Source organism: Micromys minutus (genome assembly GCF_963924665.1).
Source record: "Micromys minutus genome assembly, chromosome: 21".
Taxonomy (NCBI): domain Eukaryota; kingdom Metazoa; phylum Chordata; class Mammalia; order Rodentia; family Muridae; genus Micromys; species Micromys minutus.
In genome coordinates, this window is record NC_137956.1 from 27,260,048 (window position 1) to 27,277,691 (window position 17,644).

Consider the following 17,644-nt stretch of genomic DNA (forward strand, 5'->3'; position numbering starts at 1 on the left):
GACGGAGAACTTGGCATCAGGCAAGCAGACACAGCACTGGTACAGTAACTGAGAGCCTACCTCTGATTCACAAGCACATAGGGCACAGAGAAAAAGAGACGGAGCTAACTGAGAAAGACTTAGGCTTTTGAAACCTCAAAGCCTGCTCCCAGTGATACACTTCCTCCAACAAGTCCACACCTCCTAATCCTTCCCAAATAGTTCTACCAAGAGGTGACCAAATATTCAAATATATGAGCCTATGAGGGTCATTCTCATTCAAACCACCACACAAGCTTAGACATGACTAAAAAGAAAGAAACAGGTATGGTGTGGACATGGGGAAGCAAAAGAAAACAAGGAAATTGGGGGGTTGGGCGGCTGTGAAGTAAACACTATGTCTCAGAGATGAAAGAATTAATGGTGAGGATAGAGTAAAGCCCATAAAAGAAAGATAAGAAAGATCCTAGTGCGCTGAAGAAAAGACAAGTCCCCCAACATCCTTCCTGCTTACTCCTCAGTATAATACACAACTGGGTCCACCTTACTACCCTTGTCAATACCAGCTTCATCAACCTTTTCATTAAAGCGAACTGGGCTTAGTGCAGCCAATGATGAACTGTCTGTATGACAAACGTATTCCTTGTAAAACCGATTGTATAATGGCTGAAACTGAGAAGTTGTGACAAAAGTATCGAGGGGCACTAAGGATCACCAAGAATCCATGATGTGACCAATTGCCATGCATACACAAAGGAACCTATACAATGACTGCTCTGGGCAGAGAGTAACTAGTGTTACATTGTGGCCACAGTAGAGAGTAACTCAGCACAAGTGTTACATTGTGGCCACAGTTGACCAGAACCTCAAATGAAGCATCTGGAAGATCCCTGGACTTCCTATGATGCATATTTCTAACCATAAATCATCAAGAGGATGCCAGGTGATCATGAAGCCTCTACCTTCTAAATCTTTCTCCATAAAATTTGCCTGCCTTTCTTGGACCAGTTTTCTCTCTTGTGAGTTAATTAAACACACTTTTTGGTTTTGTTTTTGTCTTTTTTTTTTAATGATAATAAAAATAAATAAATAAAGCAAGTGCTTAGCCCGCTGTTTTGTTCTGTCTTCATGGCTCTCTGGTTAGTCCTCTCCTCTTCATCTTCTACCTCAATGCCTGAGTTCCCAGAGTTCTGTGCTGACTCTTTCTTTGCTCAGATCTTGCCTTAGTGACATGTCTGAAAAGCTGGATGAGTTTTCAGTTCAGAATACCGTATGCCTTTTTGGCTGGTGCACCCTTAACCAGCAAACCTTTCTTCTTCATCACGACATTACACATAGTCCCACTTACCTCCAAAGAGCAACCTTTCAGCCCAAGTACAGCTCCTGCCACTTCCATTTCTAGAGCACAGAATGCTTTGTTGATGTGGGGAGCTGTTCCTTTCTCTCCGCCTTGTTACTGTCTATTTTTGTGCCACATTTCATTGTTAGGATTCAGCTTCTTCTGCTGGAAATTCTCTATTGCAAACTCATGCCCCACTTAAGAGGTTTGGAAGTCATCTGCATTTTAAAGCCATAGGTCAAGTTCCAGGTCAAAGAACACCTACAGCCCCTAGGCTTCCTGGGAAGGTATTTTGTTTGTCTTCGTCTCCAGCCAGTGTCCACTGTGTTCCGTATGTCAGGGTCAAGCTGATGTGGTGGTGTCTGTGCAACATAAGAAAGTGGGAATATATGACACTTCAGTGTGTTCTGATTTGTGTGACAAGCATATGGCCACATCTGGATTTGGTTTCCTATTATTATCTTAATGATGGCTCTTTGCCCCCCCCCCCACCACCACCACCATTCCATCTTCTCTGACCAGTGGACCTTAGCCTTGGTTTGGTTCATTGCTTCATGCTCATTATGGAGAATAATACAAGTGTTTCTTCTCTGCCAACACCTGAACTCTGTCTGGAGAATGCAGATTTAATACATAACACTTAGTATTGTGCCTAACAGCTGGTAGTCACAACACAGAGGGCACATCTGTCTGACAGAAACGGGAGCCCTCTCTAGCTGACGGGAATGAATTTCCTGGTTCACATGGCCAACACCCTTCTAGACGCTCTGGCTCCTTGAACTGGTCAGTTCTGTCTACAACAATGCTGATACCTTGTCTTTACATATTTGCCAAATCTTTACTACTATCACTAGGTCAGAGATCCTGGGGTACCCATCTCTCGGTGTGGCCTTTTTGCTTGGAATGCTAGGTTATAGAGAAACCTGAGGCACACGGTGCTATTTGGGATGCTTTGGACTAAATGACTGTTTCTGCAAACAGCTGGACTTGCCAGCCGTGTTAGCCAGGAGTTTGGTGGTTTATGGCACTTGTGAGAATCCCGCCTCACTCAGGAAGCCAATTGCTTACTTATGTCCTCTTGGAAACCTTTAGAAATGTGGGCTCAGTAGTTGCAAATGTGCCCACAGCCTGTCCACTGTCCCTGCCTGGGTCAGCAGTCTTACATCCTCAAAAACAACCCACACTGTGATTCCCAAACTGCATTACCCATCTGGTCATTTAAGGCAAAGTGCTGAACACCCACACTGTATTTGGGGCTCACATCAGCTTTAATCCCATGGTTGCTCCTAATTCGAAAGGTCTTTCTTTACCAGAAAGCCCCGCCCACCAGCACAGAGTCTCTCTGTCAGTGCCAGGCAGACAATGCCACGGTCTACTCTCAAAGCAGTTTACAGATACCAGGCCTTATAATTCCCCACTAGAGAAGGATGGAAATTTCAGGAAGCTGGAAAATGTGGTATTAATGCTGCCCATAAATAGCCGGGTCCAGCAGAATGTTAGCGTCCTCATTTCACAGTGTCCTCCAGGGAACAGTGCATGCCTAGCCAGGTGCTAGGCTTATGTAGAGAACATAGAAATGCAAGCCTCCTATATCCACACATCCTCCTCACAATGGCTCCCCCGGAAATGCTGCCTAATAGTAGTAAACATGCAGGTGAATCTCCTGGGCGACATAAGGGTACAGAACCTGCTGAAACAGCCTGCCACTACTCACAGCCAAAGGCAGAGGAAACAGGAAGTCAGCCAGCTGTTCCATGAGAAGACCATTTGCAGAGTGTCTATGTTCAGTGCCTCTGCCAGCCCCACAGCCCTAAACTAATCTTTTAGATTTAAGGTTCCAGGACCTGCTTAGACTGAGGCTGGAATTCTCCCCTCCCTCCAACCCCCCCCCCCCCCCCACTGACTCGGTAAGTCCAAGAATGTAGGTCTTAAGAGTGAACATGTCAGAAACTCCTTCCCAAGTTGGAGGCTCCAGGTCAACTTCATCACACACTTTCCACAGTACCCTTTCTGGTTGGAAGGCCTTCTGCTCCAATGCCAGCCTCTGCCAATAGAAAACCTCCTCTGGGAAGCCCTCCAGAACTCCTAGAGAAAGAGAAGCAGCCGGTGTCCGGACTCCTTCAGCAGCTTCTAGATGAAGCACTGAACTCATACGGGAAGGTGTGTGCTTGCCTTATTCTCCTGTGTGAGCCTTCCGCATTCATTCTTTGCTTCACCCGCCTTATTGTGTGTTTGGTATTTGCTTGCATCTGACTCACTGGCCGGGACTTAACCTTAGCTGATTTAAAATAAAAGTTATATATCACCACTATCAACGAGAAACTATTACTATGTTACAGAACTAAAAGTAACTAAAACACGGATAGAGGGGAAACAAAGGGAAGTTATTAAATTCTGGTTTGCCTCAATGGCGTTCCCGCCCTTATTTTGAACTCAAAGGCAGTGGACATTAGCTATTAGACAGTGACAAGGCCACTGGGTCCCAGGCTGAACTGAGAATCATATCTCATGCTTACAGAAACTGTCTCATGGACCTTGACTAGATATTAGGATCCCATTCTTTGAGAATCAGCACTCCACAAGTTAAAAGTTTCTAAGAATAAGGGTTAAGTGCTAGGGGAGACGAAAGGATTGAAAGGTAGACATATTGCCACAGGAGAAACCAATCACAACACTGGATCACGATGTGCATGTTCCTAAGACTAATTCAGGACTCAGCACAAGCGCTTTGTGTTTGGAGTGTGATGGCCAAATATTTGTTAGGGCAGTGAAGGACAGAATGCACAAACATCCCGGCTGTAAAGTTGATTTTGTACCTTTCCTCAGTTTACCTGCTCCATTAACCATTGATAGTTAATGATCTCAGTGTTTCCTTAACACAATACAAAGTCTGCCCTCAGAGTTCCTTCTTCGGTGCGGAGTGTCCCCATTGCTTAAGGAGCAGACAGCAGCTGATCTGCACGCGCTATGCTTGCAGTCAGCTTGGTCATTCATGGAGGCACAAGCGGTTTTGTTGTTTGTAGATCTTACTTTCTATTTTGAAGGCCATTAGTCTTTTTGCTTATACTTGATCATAGTCCCCGTGGCCTGGATCCACCACTTGGCTTTCAAGTTTATGTTTTAATTTAGGCCCTGATGATAGTTTATGTCTGATGTCAGTCCCACATTGCTGTTTTTGTTTGTTTGTTTGTACCTGAGGGTTTGTGTTTACAGAAAAGGAAACTTAGCATGATTTTACTCCATCTGGAGCCTGGACTCCAGCTTACTTAACACATTCTTCCCACTGTTTTCTTTATGTTTGTTTGTTTGTTTGATTGATTGATTGATTGATTGATTGATTGATTGCCTGCTTGCTTATTTGTTTTTGAAGCAGAGTCACTTTTATAGCCCAAGTTGACCTGGAGCTTGCTTTGTGGACCAGTCTAGCTGTGAACTCATAGCAATCCATCTGACTCAGTTCTCGAGTGCTGGCCTTACACAGGAGAGTCATGGCACCCTATAGAGAAATTCTGACATAGCCACTCTGGCAAGGGATCACATCCAAAGTCCTTCTAGGTCTGTGTGATCCAGTGGAATAACACACCTTTCATCCCTCTGGCTGGAGTAGTGGACACACCATTAGTACACACCTTTAATCCCAAACAATGAGGGTGAAGTTAGTTTGTAGAAGGAAGCAGGCATGTTTGAAAGTGAGGTCTAACTGAGGGATAGAGTAATGAACCAGAGAAAGACCTGACAGAATGAGTCAGAGATAGGACACACCCAGTTCACTTGAGAGCAGAACAGGAAAGAGAGCATCTCAGGGAGACAAGGGTGTGGTGGATTTACTGGGACAGTTTTACAAAGCAGAGAGAACAAGCTAGACATAAGTGATGACAAAAGGAGCCAGGAGATTAGAGGATATTGCCAAAGTTAGTATGAGGCCAGACAGAGCAATTCGATGAGAAGCCAAGAAAAGCCAGATTGAATCAGTCAGCTTGGAAGATTAGATTGTACAGAGGCTTCCATGCCTCGGCCTAGGGATATTTGATGCAGAAAAAGAAACACTCTAGGCTCAGCACCAGCAGTGTATTGGGTACTGTTCTCATCACATCCCTCCATCTGAGCAAATCAAAGTGAGATTTGCAACACCCAATACTATTTTCTTATAATTAATTTAATTTTAATTAAATTATAATTCATTAATTTTAATTGTAAATAGCTCCATTCCTGGCTCATGAACATCGCAAAAGATGCTAGAAAGCTTCAAGATCATTATTTTGAAATGCTTGCTTGTATAATAAACTCAAAACCTGGTCATTATTTTAAAATGCTTGTATAAATTTCTTATATAAGTTCATATTTAAAAAGGAACATTTTGTTTGTTTGCTTGCTTGCATGGTTTTTGAAATGGGATTTTTCTGTGCAGTTGTGGCTGTCCTGGAACTAACTTTGTAGACCAGGCTGGCCTCAGATTCAGGGATCTGCCTGCCTCTGCCTCTACCTCTGCCTCCCAACTGCTGGGACTAAAGGTGTGTACCATACACCCCTAGTAAAAAGGACTTTTTAACACATGCATTTTGCTTTGCTTTTCACTATATCAAGATCTTCTTTACAGGGTACTTTATAGGTAACCGTTTTCTAGATTGGAACCAGTAAATATTAGCCATTATGAGCTGCTATACAGAAACCCAGGGACAGGGCAGCTTAAGCAACAGAATGTTCCTTACCATGCTCATGAAGGCTGGAAGTCCAAAAGCAAGCTAGTTGATGAAGCTCTCAGCATGCATTTTCTTCCTGGCTTGTCCTCAGTGGTAAAACAAGACATCTCTCTCCTCCTCAAATAAAGCCACTAACTTCACAAGGAAAGTCCCTTACTCATGACCTCAGCTAATTGCATCACAAAGGACTCACCTCCAAATACCAGTTAATTCCAGACTGTGTGCATTCAGGGAAACTCAAAGCAGTTCATAGCAGGTACCTCACATGTAGTTCATTACTGAAGGACATGCAGTCAACTTTCCAGAGGGTCTCACACTTCTACCCATTACAATCATTGGGATCTAATATGGCGCGTGCGAGTGCGTGCGCGCGCCCGAGAGCACACACACACACACACACACACACACACACACACACACACACATATACATATACATATACATATACATATACATATACATATACATATACATATATATGTGGCATATATATATATATATATTGAGAAATTGTTAGGAAAACAAACTACATACAGTACATACATATGACATGAACAATGGTCACTTTCCCAGAGGCTCATTTGCTAGGACATGTCAAAATCCTTAGTGTTTGGCTCACTTTTAAGGATTTTTATATCCTTCAACAACAGTTTTCACTTTTTCTAACATCAAATGTGTTTGTTCAGATTAACACATCACTTGTTACATAAAAGGCAAGAAGAGCTAAGAGAACATCAAAAAGGGAGAAGAGGTAAGAAGATGTGCTCATTTGTGTAAATTCCACAAATAGGTGAAACTAGTTATGCTGTTTGATATGTATTCGTAAGTGGGGAAATACACTTTTAAAATGCAGGATGCTTTGGGGCTGGAGAGATGGCTAAGCAGTTAAAAGCTGATTTTGAAAAGGACCTGGATTGGGGTCCCAGAACCCATGTGATGGTGACAACAATCTATAATTCAACTTTCGGGAGGATCTGACACGATTTTCTGACCTCTGTGGACACCAGACATGCACATATTGCACATACATACATGCACATATTGCACATACATACATGCACATATTGCACATACATGCATGCACATATTGCACATACATGCATGCACATATTGCACATACGTACATGCACATATTGCACATGCATACATGCACATATTGCACATACATACATGCACATATTGCACATACATGCATGCACATATTGCACATACATACATGCAAGCCTAACAGTCATACACATAAAGAAATCAATTCCTTTTTTTAAGGCAGGATGTGCTTTCCACAAAAAGCAGGTAGTAAGGGGGGTGGGGCTGTGGAAGAGCTTAGGGGCAGGAAAGGGAATCGGGGAAGTGATGTAATTACATTATAATCTCAAAAATAATTTTTAAAATTTGAATGGCGGATTCTTTTGCACACTTAGGTGGTTATATGTGATTGTTAATCAATACTAACTACTGGGCATTCTGTGTAGTTTTCTTATATGTGGCTTAGTTTATGAGATAAAGAGAAAGAAGGGAGGGAGGGAGGGAAGGAGGAAGGGAGGAAGGGAGGGAGGGAGGAAGGGAGGGAGGGAATGAAAGAGGGAGAATGGGGGAAGAGAGAGAGAGAGAAAGGCAGTAAGAGAAACGGTGATAGACCAATAGCTCTGATCTATCCTGAAAACTGTTCAGTAAAGAAAGGCTGAGTCTAAAAGTCTGAACATTACAACATTCTCCAACAGCAGATCAGTGGAATAATATGGCAACCAAAAAACATCCAGCCACATGCTCCAAATCTAGACAGCAATGGGGGACTACGGCAGAGCTGTCCCCAGCAGAGGGGAGTCACTTAGCGTGGTAGCCACAGAGATCCACTTCCCTGGTGCTGGTGCTTCAGAAAGTCTGCAGGCCTCCTTCCGCTCTCGGCTGCTTCAAATCTGATCAGCTTCAGAGAGCCACTGCACAAGCAGGCCCCTGAGTGCCCGGATGCAGCAGAGGTCGCAACTTAAATCCCCATCCTCTGGGAACTCTCATCTGTTTCCACAGCAGCCTCACTTAACACAATCGTCTACGTTCCAAATCTGAAGAGAAACCAACATGGAACGTTTGTTCTTTCTGTATGTGTGGTGTAGGAGTGTGTAATTATGTTCATGTGTGTGCATGCACGCATGCATATGTCTCTGTGTGTAGGCCAGCAGTCAACATTGAATATCTGTCTCCATTGTTTTTTCCCTTTTTCCTTCTGAGATAAAACCTCTCACTGAGCCTGGAGCTTGCTGATTCAGGGGGGCTGAGAGACCAGCAAACCTCTAGGATCCCCTCGCTTCTGTCTCTCCAGAGCTGAGATTAGAGGCATGTGTCACTCTGCCTGATATTTTTGTTAGTGCTTAGGATCTGACCTCAGATTAAGCAGTTGACTCATTGATCTACCAACAGACTGCTAGAGCTCAGTAGTATTTATTAGGAGGGAGGCTGTTTTGAAGGGAACCTGCTTGTATGCTTTACGTTCTGATATTTCTTTTTAAAAAAACAAAACAAAGTCCCGGGTGTATCAGGCTGGCTTTAAATTTGATACATAATTGAGCATAACCTTGAACTCCTAATCTTGTAGCCTCACCTCCCAAGTGCTAGGAGCCCAAGTGTTTGCCACTTATGTCTGGCTGAGGGTAAGTTTCTTAAAAAGCACAAATATATGCACACCAGCACACAGGTAGACTGGCCTGTGAGAGGAATTTATTACAGGTGTGACTGTACTTTGGGCTACTTTATGGTGAAAGACCTCCGAAGGGAGACCCTCACTCAAATCTCAGGAGAGGCGCGCACCCAGCGAGGCACCGAGACCAGACTTGCTGCAATCGCATGAGGAAGTTTATTGAAAGTGAAAGAGTGAGATCTCAGGCCAGCATGCTGGGGTCGAGACTCATACACCACGCAGGGGTAGAGGAGTTCGACCCCGGCCTGAACTTGTAACAGGCTTATAAAGGCAAAAATCACAAAGGAGGGGGAGGACAGGGGGAATGAGGAAATTCATAAGGGGAAGAATCATACATTTTTTTATCAGTACACCCCCAGGCACACCTAGGGCGTTGGAACATTCCACAGAGGTCATCCGGACCTTCTGTGGTATTTTGGGAACTCAAATCTCAAGAAAGTGGGATTTCCTGGGAGCGGCAGAGGAAATCCCTAGGGCAAGGAATCAGTGTCCTTTGACAACCTTTTACTCTTCAATGGGTTCTACCCTTCACTGACCACCCTTCTCCACCCTTCCAAACCCCCAACACTATGTAGGAGAGAAAGAAGGTTAACGGGAAAGAGGGTATTGATATTATCAGACTACTTATTACTGATTAGGGATGTCAAAGTTCCTTGGAGCAAGTCTAATCTTCCTAGTCAGCATATCTCAACCAGGAATCAGCAGCCAGCAGCAGGGAGAAGCAGCAGCCCCCATCTGTCCCACACCCTGCTCTCTTCCTTTCTCCCTCCCTCACTCTCCCTCTCTTTCCTGTCTCTTCCTCCCCCTTCCCCTCTCTCTCCTCTCTCCCCCTCTCTCTATCCCCTTCCTCTCCCTCTCTCCTCTCTCCCCCTCCCTCCATCCCACTCTCTTCCTTTCTTCCTCTCCCTCCCTCCCTCCCTCCCTCTCACTCTCTCTTCCTTTCTTCCTCTCCCTCCCTCCCTCCCTCCCACTCTCTCTTCCTTTCTTCCTCCCCCTCCCTCCCACTCTCTTCCTTTCTTCCTCCCCCTCCCTCCCACTCTCTTCCTTTCTTCCTCCCCCTTCCTTCCTCCCTCCCTCCCTCCCTCCCTCTCTCTCTCTCTCTCTCTCCCTCCCCCTCCCCCTCTCCCTCCCTCTCCCTCTCTCTCTCTCTCAGCTCTGGCATTTATGTACCTTCTGAAGAATCCCCAGAATTTCAAACATAAATTATCTCCAGCTGGTAAAAATCACGCCCTTGCCAGAGCACAAGACAAATCATAGCCGCTGTGGAGAATTTGAAGCAACCCCATAGCTCACAAATCAGAACAAAAACATATTCACATATCACCTCTGTGTTTTTAAAGAAACCAAAACTCTCACTACACACAAGTCCACTCACAAACAAGAAAACTAAACCACAGTGACTGACTCAGGATCTACCTGTGGGTTTGGGACAGCCCTCTGCTCTCCACGAGCATCTTTCTCCCTCTGTAACTACGAGCTGAGTTCTTCCACACAGACTGAGAAGCTCGGTCTGCCTCCCTCCCCTTGAAGAAGTGGAGTGGAAACCAGCTTCGAGCACTTAAATCCCTGTCCCTTTTTAAACTATAAGAACCCAGAGGGCTTTGCATACTAGTTTGTTCTGTGCTTTTTAAATCTCAGTGAAGCCAACCTGACAGGCTAGTAGAGGCATAGGCACTCAATTGCTTTTTTTATAAACAGCCTTAAGCTACCAATAGAGGAAACCTGCCTGCCCGTGGCCTTTTAGGAAAACACTGCCTTAGATTTGTAAAAATTATCTTTCTTCCGGTCCTTGCATTCTGGAAATCGATATCCGCTGAAACGTTAGCCAAAACCCTGTCCTCTCAGTACCGGTTCAGCTGTGCTGAGGGAAAGGAACCAGTTGAGGCTCTGCGGTCCAGGTGGGACCCCATCCATGGAGTCTGCAAACTGCAGGTGTTTCCCACGCACAGGAGGCTCAATAGCAGCTCAGGCTCTGAGCTCCTCCGTTTTTTGACGGTTAAAGTTAGTGCTTTAATGCAATTTTAATAGGTAGCGATTTTATTTTGTATCTAATGAAACCAGCAGAGCGTGAACACAGACATCAGAATTTCGAAGATAATGAGTCTGTTAGCGCCGGCGCCCGTGTAGCAGCTGAACGAGGTGCGGCGCTGAAGGTAGGGAGAATAGTCTGCCTCAAAAGAGGTCTTTATTGGCTTCATTAGGGTGGTCATCAAGTGAATGATTTCAAAGCAGATCTAATTAGCCAAAGAATGTGCAGAAGCGGCATCTTCCTCCTGCTAATTAGGCATCTAGACACTAACACATATTAGTTACCTTAAAAATCAGTCTATAGATGCACCTGATAGGCTCTGTGGGAAGGGGTTACACAGGGCATTTGATCTCCGCACAATGCTGCTTTGACTGGGCAGAGGCACCTGGGGGACAGCTTCCTGAAGCCCTCTTGATGCTGGCAATGGGACCTCCCAGGATACCCACCAGACTTTCCTTGTCAAGGTGTCAAGGCCCTGATTAAACCACACAGATTTCCATTTCAAATAAAAAAAACCTCAGATATCTAAAGAGGAAAATCCTGCAGCTACTTCGTACTATGAGAAATGGCTGTTCTCCAAAAGAGAGAGACTAGCAGTCAAGTGTAAGAGCAAAGCTGCTGTGGTAGCACATGCCTTTAATCCTAGCACTTGGGATGTGGAGGCAGGCAGATCTCTGTGAGCTCCCGGACACCCAGGGCTACGTAGTGAGATCTTGTCAACAAAAAGTGTGCATGTGTGTGTGGGGGGGGATGAAAGAATTAAAATACAGCCAGAAAAGTAGAGACATAAAAAAATATTTTCAGGAAATTCGACACCTATCAAATATCAGTTCTAGTATAACTGTGATCATGCCTGATAAGAAGAAACCATCTGCTGAGATGGGCCGTCTCCGTGATCTAATGGAAACTTATTTTCTACCAAGAATGTTATCAAGTCAAATCCGAGAGTAAAACGCATTCCCAGTTAAAACCCAAAACGTTTATTCCCTATCTTAGTGGAAACAACTAAGAAAGCCAAACTCAATGAGCTTAAACAGCGCATGTACGATTCGATTGGGCTTAGGGAAATGAATGGAAGTTTAAAGGGGAAATTCACTGGTGCTGAGAATTAGGGGAAAGTCTTCCTCAGTAGCGAAGATGATTGTCCTATTTTGTTTTAATTCGTGATGGAGGTTTTTTGTTTGCTTCTTTTACTTTACGTCAATGAGAACTTAACTCGGGGCTCCGTGCACATGGGCAAGTGTTCTACCCCTGAGCCACACCCAGCCCTGAAAGGTTGTTTGAGATTGGTTTTTAAATGATTGAATCTTTTACTGTGTGCTTCAGCTCATAGCTGGCTCGGGAGAATGGAACGTACATAGCAGTTTTACGAAGGCTGTCGACAGGTTTTCAGACTCGGAGTGAAGGCGGGATAGAAGTCTGTGTTTGGACTGCAAGTGAGTCTTTAGTGAAACATGGTTGTGAATATGACGGGTATAAACTGAGGCAGAGAGGAAGACTGGGAAGGAGATGGGGAAGGATGGGAAACGAAGGTGGTGAGAGCTCTGTTCGATTCGTCTCAGATGACGGTCAGCCTCTAAAGACTTAGACAGAGAAACAAGCAACAAGCAGCAGTCTACATGAGCTAAAGTGGACTTTGTTTATTTTTTATTTAAGCTGAAAACAAATTCAATGGGCTCTGCCTTGATTTTCACACACATACACACACACACACACACACACACACACATGTATCCTGTACTTTCCTCATATACATTCCCATTGTCCTCGGAGCCTCCTTCTTGGTAGAGGGGAATTAAAAGTTTCCATTTAAGGCTCATAGATCAAGAAGTAGAGGCACAGACATATTACATCAATTAGTGATGGCAAATGCTGGGAAAATTTTGGACAGAAGCTGCTTACAGTGTTTGCTCTGGAGATAGACACTGGTAGCAGAAGGAAATTTCCAACTTCCACTTTTCAGTCCTTTATTGCCCTGTACAAAGCTCAAGTCCAAGTAGATCAAGGACCTCCACATAAAACCAGATATACTCAAACTAATAGAAGAGAAAGTGGGGAAGGGCCTTGAATACATTGGCACTGGGGAAAAAATTCCTTAACAGAACACCAATGGCTTAAGTTCTAAGATCAAGAATCAACAAATGGAACCTCATAAAATTGCAAAGCTTCTGTAAGGCTAAGGACACTGTCATTAGGACAAAACAACAACCAACAGACTAAGAAAAGATCATTGCCAACCCTACACCCAATAGAGGGCTAATATCCAAAATATACAAAGAACTCAAGACATTAGACTCCAGAGAATCAAATAACCCTATTTTAAAATGGGGACAGAGCTAAACAAGGAATTCTCAACTAAAGAATATCAAATGGCTGAGAAGTGCCTCAAGAAATGTTCAGCATCCTTAGTCATCAGGGAAATGCAAATCAAAATGACCCTGAGATTCCACCTCACACCAGTCAGAGTGGCTAAGATCAAAAATTCAGGTGACAGCAGAAGTTATCAGGGATGTGGAGAAAGAGGAACACTCCTCCATTCTTTTTTCTTTTCTTTTTCTTTCTTTGAGTGGAATTATTTTAATTGTTCAATCTCTAAGAACAACCATAGCAAAATGGGTCGTTTTATATTCAACAACACAGTGGAATGGCTAGAACAGCACAGTTTGACATGGCCCCGAGTGAAGAAGGTACAATTTGTATAATGTTGTGTATGCTGTGGCCCACACCTACCATTCTTTGTGGGATTGCAAGCTGTAACAACTACTCTGGAAATCAGTCTGGTGGTTCCTCAGAAAATTGGACACAGTACCTGAGGACTTAGTACTCCTGAGCATATACCCAAAGGATGGTCCAACATACAACAAGGACACATGCTCTACTATGTTCATAGCAGCCTTATTAATAATAACCAGAAGCTGGAAAGAACCCAGATGTCCTTCAACAGAGGACTTCATGAAATTCCTAGGCAAATGGATGGAGGTAGGTAACACAGTCGCAAAAAACAAACAAACAAACAAACAAACAAAAAAAAACCACCACCCATGGTATGCACTCACTGGTAAGACTGATAAGTGGATATTAGCCCAAAAGTTCTGAGTACTCAAGATACAATTCACAGACCACATGAAGCTCAAGAAGAAGGATGACCAAAGTGTGGATGCTTCAGTTCTTCTTAGAAGTGGGAACAAAAATATTCTCAGGAGGAAATATGGAGACAAAGTTTGGAGCAGAGACTGAAGGAAAGGTCATCCAGAGACGGCCCTACCTGGGGCTCCCGCCTGCGGATGCTCAAAGCCAACCATTTAACTGAGAACAGGGTCCTTAGTGGAGGAGTTAGAGAAAGATGTGAAGGAGTTGGAGGGGTTTGCAACCCCATAAGAACAACAATACCAACCAACCAGAGCTCACAGGAACTAAAGCACTATCCAAAGAGTACACATGGAGGGACCCATGGCTCCAGCTGCACATGTAGCAGAGGATGGCCTTGTTTAGCATCAATAGAAGGAGAAGCCCTTGATCCTACCACTACAATGCCCCAGTGTAGGGGAATGTCATGTCAGGGAGGCAGGGGTGGGTGAACACCTCACAGAAGCAGGGAAGGTATGAAGGGGAATTCGAGAAAGGGGATAACATTTGAAATGTAAATAAAATATACCCAATAAAAGAAAAGAAAGAATTGTGTTCTTCAAGCAGAGCTGTGTTTTTCTTGTGGAGTTCTTGAACGCTCACCCTCATGGCATTGTAGTCTTTGGGACCACTTTTTCAAGGTAGTGAGCAGCAGCCTATTGAACAAGCTACACGGCCTTCACCAGACTGTAAACTCCACTCGTCCCTAAAAGCCTTGAATTAGCTTGATGCAAAAGATCAAAACAAAATCTCACAAGTTTTTCTTTTTTTTTTTAAAAAAGAGTAGCTAGCTGTTTGTGCACAAACATTCTAAGAAATGTGCCTAACCCTCTGTACCTTTAGTAGATAATATGAGGATCTCACTGCGAAAACCGTTACTTCCGTCCCAAATATCATAGCATGATCAAGGAGCTCCAAAGGAGAGGGGGTGTATTTGGTATTAGGGTTCTAGATGGAGAGTCTACCATGGTAGGAAAGTGTAGCAGCCAGCCAGCATAGCAGGGAGCTGAGAGAGCCTGTCTTCAACCAGAAACACAAAACATAAGTGGGGCCAGACTATGGCTTCTCAAAGTCCACCCCCAGTGACTGCTTCCTCCAGCAAGTATAAGATTCAACATACATTAGATCTTGGACCAGATTCTCAGTACTATACAAAGGGATGTGTGAAGGGTCATCTGGGGGTGGGGGGATCTCAGAGAAATTCAGCTCTAAACCTCGGGCTTTCCCTAAGCCATGACAGAAGGGTTTCCCCCAGTTTTAACTGTTTGCAGCCTCTCTTAACTCTAACACCCCCGGCCTTGGCAGGACAGAGAACTTCCCTAATCCAAATCTAGAGTTTGCTTTCCAGTATAGCTATGGTGATGCCCCATGGCCTTGACCGTCAACTTTGCATTTCCCCTACAGCCACAGGTATCCATTCCACCACGGCATGATTTCCTTGAAAACAACATTTTTAAACTTAAGTCCATGGATTTCTTTTTTCAGTTACTCTAAGCAATAATAACATGTTTATAGTATTGGAATTGTGAATGTACATTGAAAATATAAGTGTTGGTTGTGTACCATTGAGAAACATCCCACCAGCTCATGCCTCCTGGCAACCCTGTCGAGAATTTATCAGTCAGAACAGGAACTGGGTTTGATTGGCAGATAGAAACAGATTCTGTCAAGGTGTTATGGAGAGGATCCCCTCACCAGGCAAAGAGCACAGAAGAGTCAAGCTCATAGAGGACAGAGTCAAGAAGTCTACTCCAGGTAGAGGGGCCAAGAGACTACCTCATGCAGATATGTCCACTGGCCTGAATGACAGTCAGGTATTATCCTTTTAAATGTCATTGTCTGATTTAGAGTCCACAGAGGAAACTCCTATCAACGTGTTCAGGACTCCTGCCCGCCCTTAGCTGTTGGTGCAAGTATATCCATAAAATGAGCGTCTTAGTCAGGGTTTCTATTCCTGCACAAAACATCATGACCAAGAAGCAAGCTGGGGAGGAAAGGGTTTATTCAGCTTACACTTTCATATCGCTGTTCATCACTAGAGAAAGTCAGGACTGGAACTTAAGCAGGTCAGGAGCAGCAGCTGATGCAGAGGCCATGGAGGGATGTTACTTACTAGCTTGCTTCCCCTGGCTTGCTCACCTTTCTTTCTTATAGAACCCAGGTCTACCAGCCCAGGGATGGCACCACCCACAATGCGCTGAACCCTCTCCCCTTGATCACTAGTTGAGAAAATGCCTTACAGCTGGATCTCATGGAGGCATTTCCCCAACTGAGGCCACCTTTCTCTGGGATAACTCCAGCTTGTATCAAGTTGACACAAAACCAGCCAGTACAATGAGTATGTTCACAGATGGGGTGTGGGTGGTCTTCCAGGTGCAAATAGGATGTTCTGAGCCAAGAGTCACTCAGCTGACAGTAGTTGTATAGGTTTTTGTGACCATTTCTAAATCCACATGTCTTCCCCCCACCTCCCCAACTTGCTTTTATTATTACTTGCTGTTGAAAGCTTAAAAGCTAGCTTAAGTGTGACACATGACAAATCGTGAAATGTAGGTGATGCTGAAGATGATGATGGCCATGAAAATGGTCCACACTCAGTCTATGCCCAGAACAGAAGGAGGAAGGTGAAGCATGGGTCCTCAGAACAGGCACCAGGAGAAGCTAGGATGCAGGCACTGGGAAAGCTAAGCACATACACACGAGCAAAGCCCTTAAAGCAGCTTGACCTGGTTAGCAAACCAGAAATCAAACGGTGAGGTCCTCACCTGACCCGGCTGCAGGCTCAGGTTAAGCAGCCCTGCTCCTCCTTAGAGCGCAGCAGCTAAGCACAGAACCTCCGCAGGCCAAATGACTTAGCAAAAGCTTCAAGGCTGGGTCTTTCTGCCTCTCCCTAATGACAGGTCGTAGTGAGTGTTCAATACATTTCAGCAGATGTGTTAGGAAAAACCGATTGTGCAGTTTAAAGCAAGTGGGCTGAAATTCTAGATCAATGAATTCTGAGTTAAATGTTTCTATTAAAAGTACAGATTCAAATAATGGGCTCCGATTGAAAGACTTCTTAGTTCTTTGAGGTTATGGCTTTAAAACATTATCTTTCTTTGAAAAATCAAAACGCACCAAATAAGATTCTTTTATTTCCAATTACTCAATAAAAATGAAAGATCAAGGCATCCAGGGGTGCGCACACTCCAGACATTTCCAAAAATACTACATAATACACTGCTTGCAATAAACATTTTAATCTGAGAAATAAAAATGCTTAATATTAGCTATATGGTTTGGTAATTAACTAGATCTCATCTCTTAAGCAATTCATTATTTTTCCAGAACCCCCCCCCCATACAGATGAGGGGAGACCTCCCAGAAAGAATAAGAAACATAATGAGTTATCAGCTCAAGAAAGTAATGGGGGAAAGATCTGAAAAGACAGTTCCCCAGAAACCCTGTCTTTTGGGGCAATGTCATCAACATGAGAGCAGAATCCACCTCTTACCTACCACTCCTTACCCCTCTCCCCACTCAGTAGGACCAAAGGGGGCTGAGAAGCTCCTGGCCTTTGATCTCAGCCTCTCTGATCCCCAGTGCCAAGACAAGAATAGCAGAGCATCAAACACATTATCAGTCAGAACAGGAACTGGGTTTGAGACCACTTGCACTGCTAGAGTAGGGGCCATTCTGTCAGGCTTGGCTCTCTCCTAGTGACTCTAGGATACACTAACTCTCAACTGGAAACAGAGAAGAACCCTAATTTATACAGGGGTCACTGTGCTTGCTTTTTC

General features: G+C 44.2%; 1 pseudogene across 1 annotated transcript; it reads left to right on the forward strand.

The window, feature by feature from the left end:
- Positions 1-317: 317 nt before the first annotated feature.
- Positions 318-16,621, forward strand: LOC308434373 (rRNA-processing protein FCF1 homolog; annotated as a pseudogene). The gene is made up of 5 exons: positions 318-766; positions 799-998; positions 10,739-10,863; positions 12,073-12,175; positions 16,419-16,621. The product of its transcript is annotated as an rRNA-processing protein FCF1 homolog (transcript).
- Positions 16,622-17,644: the final 1,023 nt, after the last annotated feature.